The 10,875-nt window shown below is 45.9% G+C and overlaps 1 long non-coding RNA gene across 1 annotated transcript; it reads left to right on the forward strand.

The window, feature by feature from the left end:
- The first annotated feature begins 5,901 nt into the window (after positions 1 to 5,901).
- Positions 5,902 to 10,181, forward strand: LOC310688098. Its single transcript, XR_014516770.1, has 2 exons — positions 5,902 to 8,969; positions 9,199 to 10,181. It is a non-coding gene; the product is annotated as an uncharacterized lncRNA (long non-coding RNA).
- Positions 10,182 to 10,875: the final 694 nt, after the last annotated feature.

Genomic DNA, 10,875 nt, shown 5'->3' on the forward strand with positions numbered 1-10,875 from the left:
TTGGGCACAATTCAGATTTTTTATTATTAAATGCAGCAGAAACTAGACTGTATTTTAACCCCCTGTGAAAACAACAAAACTAGGAACACTGCTGATAGGAGTTAAAGCACATTTATATTGTCTCTGGATTGCACCCTTCACCTCCTGTCCTCCCCAACAGAGAGGCACCAACTTGAGCAGAAGATTGCGGGCACCAATGATGTGTGGGATGCCAGGAAGAGCCAGGGGGCAGAGCCAAATGCTGTGGGATCGCTGCTTCTTTGGCACTTGGCCTATTCCTCCCACCCACCCCACCCACTGGCCAGGAGCTGCTTTCCCCCTCCACAGCAGGAAGGGGAGGAGGAAGAGCTGCCAGCAGCTGAAACCAGGCCACACCATAGTTGGCTCCGTGATAGGCCTTCTCTGACCCTGATTGTCCTCACATTGAGGGGGGCAATATTTTATGGAAGGACAAAGGGACCTGAGCCCCTTAAGAGTCAGCACCTAAGAGTGTTAATAAATGACATTGACATAAACGTTAATACTTAAGAAAGGTATTTAAGAATTGTGTCACACAAATCCATAGCAGATGAGCGCATAAGCTTCTCTTCTGTCCCTTTACCTTGTTCCAAAAGTTGTCTCTTTAGAGCTGCTTTTTTTAACCCAGATAACCTGTTGGCTTTACTCTATAATATTATTTACAGTGGTGCAAAACCATGTAGGGTTAACAAAAAACCATGCACAGCAAAGTCTTGGGATTGACTCTAATTATGTCTAATTTTTTTTAGTTCATTATATACAGTGCTTTTTTCTGTGGCCACGCATACCCCTGAACATTTTGTGAATCTTTGTAATTTTGTCCATTTACTATATTTATTTTTCCCGATTTGAACTCTAAAATGGTGATTTTCTTGAGTCAAAATGAGAATACACCTAAGCATTTTTTAAGAAAAAAAGCAGTGTGTGTGTGTGTGTGTGCGTATATATATATATATATATATATATATATATATATATATATATATATGTTGTTGTTGTTGTTTAGTCGTGTCCGCCTCTTTGTGACCCCCTGGACCAGAGCACGCCAGGCACTCCTGTCTTTCACTGCCTCCCGCAGTTTGGTCAAACTCATGCTGGTAGCTTCGAGAACACTATCCAACCATCTCGTCTTCTATCGTCCCCTTCTCCTTGTGCCCTCCATCTTTCCCAACATCAGGGTCTTTTCCAGGGAGTCTTCTCTTCTCATGAGGTGGCCAAAGTATTGGAGCCTCAGCTTCATGATCTGTCCTTCCAGTGAGCACTCAGGGCTGATTTCCTTAAGAATGGAGAAGTTTAATCTTCTTGCAGTCCATGGGACTCTCAAGAGTCTCCTCCAGCACCATAATTCAAAAGCATCAATTCTTCGGCGATCAGCCTTCTTTTTGGTCCAGCTCTCACTTCCGTACATCACTACTGGGAAAACCATAGCTTTTACTATACGGACCTTTGTTGGCAAGGTGATGTCTCAGCTTTTTAAGATGCTGTCTAGGTTTGTCGTTGCTGCTTCCATTTCTTCCCCTTCTATTGGCCAGGAGGTGATGGGACCAGACCATATTTTGCACTCTCCTCTTTCACCCTCATTAAAAGGTTCTTTAATTCCTCATTTTCTGCCATCAAGGTTGTGTCATCTGCATATCTGAGGTTGTTGATATTTCTTCCGGCAATCTTAATTCCGGCTTGAGATTCATCCAGCCCAGCCTTTCACATGATGAATTCTGCATATAAGTTAAATAACCAGGGAGACAATATATAGCCTTGTCGTACTCCTTTCCCAATTTTGAACCAATCAGTTGTTCCATATCCAACTGTAGCTTCTTGTCCCACATAGAGATTTCTCAGGAGACAGATGAGGTGATCAGGCACTCCCATTTCTTTAAGAACTTGCCATAGTTTGCTGTGGTCGACACAGTCAAAGGCTTTTGCATAGTCAATGAAGCAGAAGTAGATGTCTTTCTGGAACTCTCTAGCTTTCTCCATAATCCAGCGCATGTTTGCTCTGCCTCTTCTAAATCCAGCTTGCACTTCTGGGAGTTCTCGGTCCACATACTAGAATCATAGAATCATAGAGTTGGAATAGACCACAAGGGCCATCGAGTCCAAGCAGGAAACACCATCAGAGCACTCCTGACATCTGGTTGTCAAGCCTCTGCTTAAAGACCTCCAAAGAAGGAGACTTCACCACACTCCTTGGCAGCAAATTCCACTGTCGAACAGCTCTTACTGTCAGGAAGTTCTTCCTAATGTTTAGGTGGAATCTTCTTTCTTGCTTCTTTCTTGCTTGAGCCTTCCTTGTAGAATTTTAAGCATAACCTTGCTAGCGTGTGAAATGAGTGCAATTGTGCGGTAGTTGGAGCATTCTTTGGCACTGCCCTTCTTTGGGATTGGGATGTAGACTGATCTTCTCCAATCCTCTGGCCACTGCTGAGTTTTCCAAACTTGCTGGCATATTGAGTGTAGCACCTTAACAGCATCATCTTTTAAAATTTTAAACAGTTCAGCTGGAATACCATCACTTCCACTGGCCTTGTTATTTGCAGTGCTTTCTAAGGCCCATTGGCCTCACTCTCCAGGATGTCTGGCTCAAGGTCAGCAACCACACTACCTGGGGTATACGAGACATCCATTTCTTTCTGGTATAGTTCCTCTGTGTATTCTTGCCACCTCTTCTTGATGTCTTCTGCTTCTGTTAGGTCCTTTCCACTTTTGTCCTTTATTATGGTAATCTTTGTACGAAATGTTCCTTTCATATCTCCAATTTTCTTGAACAGATCTCTGGTTCTTCCCATTCTGTTGTTTTCCTCTATTTCTTTGCATTGCTCGTTTAAGAAGGCCTTCTTGTCTCTCCTTGCTATTTTTTGGAAATCTGCATTCAATTTCCTGTATCTTTCACTATCTCCCTCGCATTTTTAAAAAAATAATATTTATTAGTAGTTTTCAGAATTATAAGAAGAAGAAAAAACATTAAAAAAACAACACTATAATAGACAAAAAAGAAAGAAAAAACACAAAAACCAATACAAGAATACAACAAAAAGATAAAAAGAAAAAGGAAAACAACACAAATCCCAGATTACATATCTACAACTTCCATTTGCTTGTTTCATTGACTTCCTCACACCTCCCTTTTTGTATTCTAGTTTAATTAGTTATTTCAGCAAATTCTTTCCATCTTTCTCAATTTTTGTTAAAAAATTTACCGTATTTTTCGCCCCATAAGACGCACTTTTCCCCCTCCAAAAATGAAGGGGAAATCGGGGTGCGTCTTATGGGGCGAATGCCTGCAAGCCTCGCGCGCCCGGCAGGAGGTCCCACCGGGTGTGCGAGGCTTGGGGCGGCAGCCTGTCGCCCGAAGCACGGGGAGCCCTCTGGAGGGCTCCCCCTGCTTCGTGCGAGTGTCTGCAAGCCTCGCGCACCCGGCAGGAGGTCCCACCGGGTGCGCGAGGCTTGGGGCGGCAGCGGACTGCTTGCGCGCACCTAGAAGCTTGGGGCGTGCTGAGGTCAGCGCGCCCCAAGCTTCTGCATGCCGGCAAGCAGTCCGCTGCCGCCCCAAGCCTCCCGCACCTGGCAGGAGGTCCCGCCGGGTGCGCAAGGCTTGGGGCGGCAGCGGACTGCTTGCGCGCACCTAGAAGCTTGGGGCGTGCTGAGGTCAGCGCGCCCCAAGCTTCTGCATGCCGGCAAGCAGTCCGCTGCCGCCCCAAGCCTCCCGCACCCGGCAGGAGGTCCCGCCGGGTGCGCAAGGCTTGGGGCGGCAGCGGACTGCTTGCGCGCACCTAGAAGCTTGGGGCGTGCTGAGGTCAGCGCGCCCCAAGCTTCTGCATGCCGGCAAGCAGTCCGCTGCCGCCCCAAGCCTCCCGCACCCGGCAGGAGGTCCCGCCGGGTGCGCAAGGCTTGGGGCGGCAGCGGACTGCTTGCGCGCACCTAGAAGCTTGGGGTGTGCTGACCTCAGCACGCCCCAAGCTTCTGCATGCCGGCAAGCAGTCCGCTGCCGCCCCAAGCCTCCCGCACCCGGCAGGAGGTCCCGCCGGGTGCGCAAGGCTTGGGGCGGCAGCGGACTGCTTGCGCGCACCTAGAAGCTTGGGGCGTGCTGAGGTCAGCGCGCCCCAAGCTTCTGCATGCCGGCAAGCAGTCCGCTGCCGCCCCAAGCCTCCCGCACCCGGCAGGAGGACCTCAGCACGCCCCAAGCTCCGGGTGCGGGAGGCTTGGGGCGGCAGCGGACTGCTTGCCGGCATGCAGAAGCTTGGGGCGCGCTGACCTCAGCACGCCCCAAGCTCCTGGTGTAGCGCAGCGCACCTGGGGGGGAAATAAAATTTTTGTCCTTTATTTCCCCCCCTAAAATCTAGGTGCGTCTTATGGGCCGGTGCGTCTTATGGGGCGAAAAATACGGTATCCTAACCTAATTTAATCTAATAGTTAACTCAACCAATCCTTTCCATCTTTCCCCATATTCTATTATTCACATTACCTTAATTAATTTAACCTTATCTTACCCTAAAACACCTTAAAGCTTGAATCTTAGTTATCAAATATACATTACTCCTGACATCATTTCTGCTAGTCATATAGTTTCATTCCAACATTTCCCCTAATATTCATTAATTTTTAACCAATTCCCCAAATAGAAAATTTTCTTTATAGATTTTCTTCCAATCTTCATCCAATGTCACTTCTTCCTGGTCTCGGATTGTGTCAGTCCTTACTGTCCATTCCATCTAGTCCATCAACCTGGAAGCCTTATGTCCGAGGCCCTTAAGTCTCTTCCATGTCCCTTCTGCAATTCTTCTTCTTCTTGTTTATACTTGCCCTTTTCCTTGTCTTTTGTTGGTCTCTTTCATAGTTCCTTTCCTTTCTCATTGAGGGGTAGGCCTCTGGGGGATTCCAAGCCAAAATTGTCTCCATCTCCCTTCATCAAACCCTCCCATTCCCCACAGTCCCACTCCCCACAATCCTCAATATAGTCCAAAAAGTATTTAAAAGCATATTCCAAGGTCTCTCCAACGTTGGGCACCTCCTCAACTCCAGACACCCCCTGGCCCACTCCAACTTCAATCTTCAATGACAATGGCTCATACTCCTGTAGAGCCTCAGGACTCTCCATTTGTATTATTTGGGGTGCAACCGCATCCTCCTCCATTATCTTCTGCACTTGCCCAGTCAGTACAGATTCATGAGTTGGTCCCTGGATAATTTCTGTATCAATATTCCCTATTTGCCCACAGTTATTAACTGCAACAGTCAAATCCATTTTCTCATTCATCAAGTCCATCTTCTCATGCATCTGTTCCAGCAGGGCACTTGTCTTGCATAAGGCAAGCACCCATTCTTCTTTCCAACTCATCTTTAGTCAAGGTCAGAAAAGCCTGTTCCCACGGTCTTAATCTCACATCTGTTGAGCCCTCAAATGTACTGCAGCAACAATTTGACAAGCTCCCTCTATTTCTATTTGTATCCATTTCTTTTAGGCAAGTCCAACAAAGGAAAATTGCTTTCGTTTTTCAGATATTTTTCAGATATTTTGTTTCTTTAAGATGCAAAAGGAAACATTGAAATCAGCTTGTTTCTCTTCTTTAGCTATCTGTCAAAATATTCCATTGACAGTCAATGAACCTCTCCAACAATTTCTGTCTCTGACACCGTTCCCAGGTTAGAGATGGTGGAAACTTGTCCTTCTTCACTCCCTCTCCTGCTAGGGTTGAACAAAGCCCCCCCCCCTTTTCTCCTGCTTCCAAGGGGGTTTCAGTAATTCTAAATGAAGGAAATTTAGACTTTTTTGACAGCTTTCCAGGCTTTAGCTTACAAAGTTTTTGCTTTAGTCTATATACAAAAAGCGGAAGGCAGACTTCCTGTTTTGAACCTTCCCGCTTTGTTATCAAATTAAGAAATTTCTTGATCCAATTTTCCATTTCTACTCACGGGTACTTGTTTTAAATCCAATTGTCCACATGAAAAAGTCAGCGCTCTCCGGCAATGGCTGTGCGGCTTCACTCCGTGAAAGTAGCAGTCAGTTCGCAGCACCGCGCTTCTCACCCCACTTCGCTCCGGAGCCCCTAAATGGGATTCCCTGCGAGTAGGGGGGCGCTCCTGGTGCCCTGCCGAACCCCACGTTCCCAGGCTTCCTCCGCCTGGGATTTCTAGTGGGTCCCCACCTTCACCGCGGCGGGAAGACCCAGTTTCCACGGAGCCCGTTCCTCCAAACGGAGGAACTCCGCCATTCACCGATGGTGCTGACCCGGAAGTCCACTATCTCCCTCGCATTTTGCTTGCCTTCTCTCCCCCGCTATTTGTAAGGCCTCGTTGGATAGCCACTTTGCTTTCTTGCATTTCCTTTTCATTGGGATGGTTTTTGTTGCTGCCTCCTGTATAATGTTGCGAGCCTCCATCCATAGTTCTTCAGGCACTCTGTCCACCAAATCTAAATCCTTAAACCTGTTCCTCACTTCCACTGTGTATTCATAAGGGATTTGACTTAGATCGTATCTTATCGTATTTCCTACTTTCTTCAGTTTAAGCTTGAATTTTGCTATAAGAAGCTGATGATCTGAGCCACAGTCAGCTCCAGGTCATGGATCACGTTTGGTCAAAACTCTCCACTATGACCTGTTCATCTTGGGTGCCCTGCATGGCATAGTTCATAGCTTCTCTGAGTTATTCAAGCTCCTTCACCACGGCAAGGCAATGATCCATGAAAGGGATATATATATATAAACCTATAGTGGTTTTATACTAATTTAGTTGCCGAAGCATCTCCCAAAGAACCATGGGATTTGTAGTAGCTTTCTGAGCATGTTAATAATGATCAGTTAATAATGCCTAGTCCCTTTCACAGAACTACAGGTCCTGTCATTTCCTGGGGATGGAATTAAATGACCATGTCTGTAGTTTACATATGCTCCACTCACCTGTCCCAACCTATAAGATTAGTTGGACCTAAACTAACAGAAAATATCATATAGCTGTTTCTGATCCCAAAGCTGGCATATGAAAGATAGTACTTGACTATTAGCCAAATCCATATATTGCTGCTGTTGTGGCAAAACTTTCTATATTTGCATTCCCTCTCCTTTACCATCTCCATCAATGCAACACAGCTAGAATCAGTCACACAATCCCAAATCATCCCATTTTACAGACCAGACTGTATGACCACATATGAAAGGTCACTTCTTGAACTTAGTTGGAGAAAAGGCTATACTAGAAAACCTGATTTTATAGGATTCAGAACCTGCCACCTGAAACAGCTGTGTCTCTCTACCTCATCTCGAGACAGTCATGTGTAAATACTGCTGCAATGGAGTATAATATGCTTTTGAGGACACCCTATCCTCCTAAATACATGATTCCATGCAGGCAATGAGACTTGCACTCCAATCTTAAACGTATTCACCTTGAAATAAGCCCTACTCATAAAATAACTTATATTCCAAGTAAGAATGTTGAGGATGGCAGGTTGTATTAACTTCCATTCAAAACCCATTTTCCTTAACTGTATGTATTGTGGATCAAGTACAATCCTACGCTGTAGACTTCTGTGGCTTGTAGCATACAAGGGCTAGTCCAACATGATTGACTGATGCATGTCATAAGACTTGCATTCTGAGATACTATGAAAACTTAGATAAATGTCTGTTTTCGCTGCTGAGCTACAGAATCAACACTGAATTCTAAGAAATTACAAAAGATCCACTTTTCTTGGCTACTTCAGGAGAACCTTTCTAAAATGAAAGGGCTCAATTCAGCTGCATGCAATGGTGCTCTCATGGACTCAGGGAGCATGGGGGAAACCACTCCTTGGTCAGAGGTCTTCTGGTGCTGCTGTCCTGCAGATGCCAGCTTTTATTATCATGTCAACAGAACATCTGCCATCTGCCTCATCATCTGACAACATGCCAACATGGTGACTGTCTTGCCTAAGCCATAAAACACAGCCTTGCACAAACCACAGTCAACAATGGAAGCAAGCACTACACTGTAGGATGAAGTGGAAGTGCTGGGAGAGACTTCTCACTGTGATAGCTGAGGAAGAAAATAGACTTGCTTGCTGCTGCAGTGTTTTCTGGTGGTGCCCAACACTCCAGACTGTGCCTTCATGTGATTGCCATCTGCGCCTTGCCAACTCAGTCCTGCTGCTCTGCGTGGGAAGCTGCTTGGAGCTCCACCTGAAAAGCAGAGCTCCAGTAGAACTCTGAAAACTCTGTACAAGACTAATCTCTCTCTCTCTCTCTCTCTCTCTCTCTCTCTCTCTCTCTCTCTCTCTCACACACACACACACACACACACACACACACCCCTGCCAAATAGTGTGGTATTTTATTGGAGCTTCTTATGTTATATTATGCTTGCTACTTTGCTTGAAAAAGCTACTGTGCTATTTATTCTATTAAAGCCCAGTCTACTAGGATCCTTCCCCACCTATTGAAATCTCTCCAATCTCTGTCACACCCCACCCAGTCCCTGCTTATGTTTGGAATGTGTTTTTAAATATTGGTAAAGGGTGTGGATTGGGAAGGAGCATGCAAGGGAGTCAGTGAGGAACAACACTCAAGGACTACCAAAGCATAAAGATCAGGAACTTTCTTTTGGAATAAGTTAGCTAATGTTCTGCTTTCCCCACATTCTAATAATATTCACACTCTGCATGCATAAAAAAAGATAGAGAAATGGTGTGGAGCTAAATTGGCAGTAACAACTGAAGAACACCTCTGGTGTCAGCTTCTGCCTGTCAAGAAAGACCATGCTGGGAAGGAAATGCTTTCCTTGTCAAAGCAAAAGGCACCTGAGAATTGAGTGGCTGGGATCCATAGCTCAGTGTTTAGCATGAGGAAGGGCCCTGGTCCAATCCTTGGCATCTTCAGGTAGGGCTAGGAAAAGACCCCTGCCTGAAACCTCCAAGTCTTGCTGCCTGTCAGTAGTGAGCTAGATGGATTATGGTCTTACTCACTATAAGGCAGTTTCCTGTGTTGCTATGCTGATTGCTTCCGGAACTCAGACAGAGGGGGGAAATGTGTTGCCATCAGTCTTCACCGCCCCTGCTTCAGCTCTGCAAGCTGGTCGTTTTGGTCCAAGTTCCTCTACATTAAACAACTCCTGTGTATTGCAGAATGGGATTGCAGGTAGCACTCACCTCTGGAAAGGTTGAAGACCACTGCTGTTCTTCAGCACATCTACACAGAGCTCCAGTTGGAGCTTAGCTGTGATCTTTCCATTAGACACGACCCTGGTAAGTCACATGACAACTATACTTCGCTTGCAAGGGGTATAGGAAGATGCCTTACAGTGTACCAGACCAGGGGCAGGCATGCCCTGTTTTACAGCTTGAGGTAAAATGGGAAGCGCCACCTTGCCTTGCCGCTGCTCCAACCACCACCTACCTGCTCCTGCCACTGCCACACACCTTGCCACATCTGCTAATGGCAGAAAAGCAGCAGTCACAGGAGCAAGGCAGGGGGTTGGTGGGAAAGGAGAGAGAGAACTGGTACAGTCCGCACAGCAGCATGTACAACATGCCAAAATGATTAGCCAGTGATATGAGACTCTCGGGAGCAGATCTGACCCTGTTTTGGTAGTACTTAAAGATCTCAGACTCATCCCACAAAGAAGCAGAGGAACCACTTGCCCCATGGCTTCCTTCCAAGCTGCTTGGCTAATACCCATATGTTGGCCGTGTTCGGGTTTCTTTCCTGGCCCAGCAGCTAAGGAGGAAGGGGTCATCATGGGATGAAATCATTCAGAGGTATGGGCATATGTGTAGGCGTCTTCACCTATCACACTATCTGTACACATGTACAAGTGTCCGAGTGAAAGTGTGTACATTTATTGCTTTGCATAGCTCAACTATTTATGTACACAGGTACATAGACTAGTTGGATGTAACAGGAGACTAACTCTTATGCCATCCCGCCACTGCCCCCCAACCACCACTGACTTACAAAGATGAATTCTTAAAGGAGTCTATTAATGTAATGAAATCATTCATTATTAACACCTGCCACAAACTACATACAATACGCTTTAATCTGTAAGGTCCATTTATAATCATTATATGCATAATATATATATTAACTAATATTGGAAAACTTGCAAAATGTATACATAGCAGCTTTTTGTTTTTTACCTTGGTGCTTTTCACGCCTATGGATGCATTAAACACTTCAGATCTTTTTAAAGCCATGTGTACAGTATGTATTTCATTAATTAGAATAACCATTTTATTTTCTGCAGATATGTCTGCCCTCTCTTGGACACATCAGAGGCAGAGCTAGGTGCTCCAGCACCCGGAACGGCATGCACCTGGGGGTGGGGCTCGCATCCCAGGAGCTGCCACATGCCTCCCGGGGGGGTGGTTTGCCGGCTGCTGCGAGCCTCCCTGGGGGTGCACTGCCCGTCCTGGGGGGGGCGCTGCCTGCGACGAATGTTGGGGGCATCGCGGCAATGTCAGCCCCCCTCAGGGATGGCACCCAGGGTGGACTGCACCCCCCGCACCCCCTTTCTCCTCTAATGAGACACATCATCTCTCTCTCTCTCTCTCTCTCTCTCTCTCTCTCTCTCTCTCTCTCTCACACACACACACACACACACAGAGAGAGAGAGAGAGAGAGAGGGAGAGAGAAATAAATTCCAGTGATGTTATAGAACATATTTACTATCCTCAGATTTCCTCAGGAAGAAAGCTTAAAATTCCCATCAAATTTCCACATTAGGCAAAACTTAGTGGCAACATAATAATAATAATAATAATAATAATAATAATAATAATAATAATAATAATAATTTTTTATTTATTTATACCCCGTCCTCCCCAGCCGAAGCCGGGCTCAGGGCGGCTAACAACAATAAAATAATACAACATTCTAAAATCATTTC

This window comes from Podarcis liolepis, assembly GCF_965112155.1.
Source record: "Podarcis liolepis genome assembly, chromosome: 10".
NCBI lineage: Eukaryota > Metazoa > Chordata > Lepidosauria > Squamata > Lacertidae > Podarcis > Podarcis liolepis.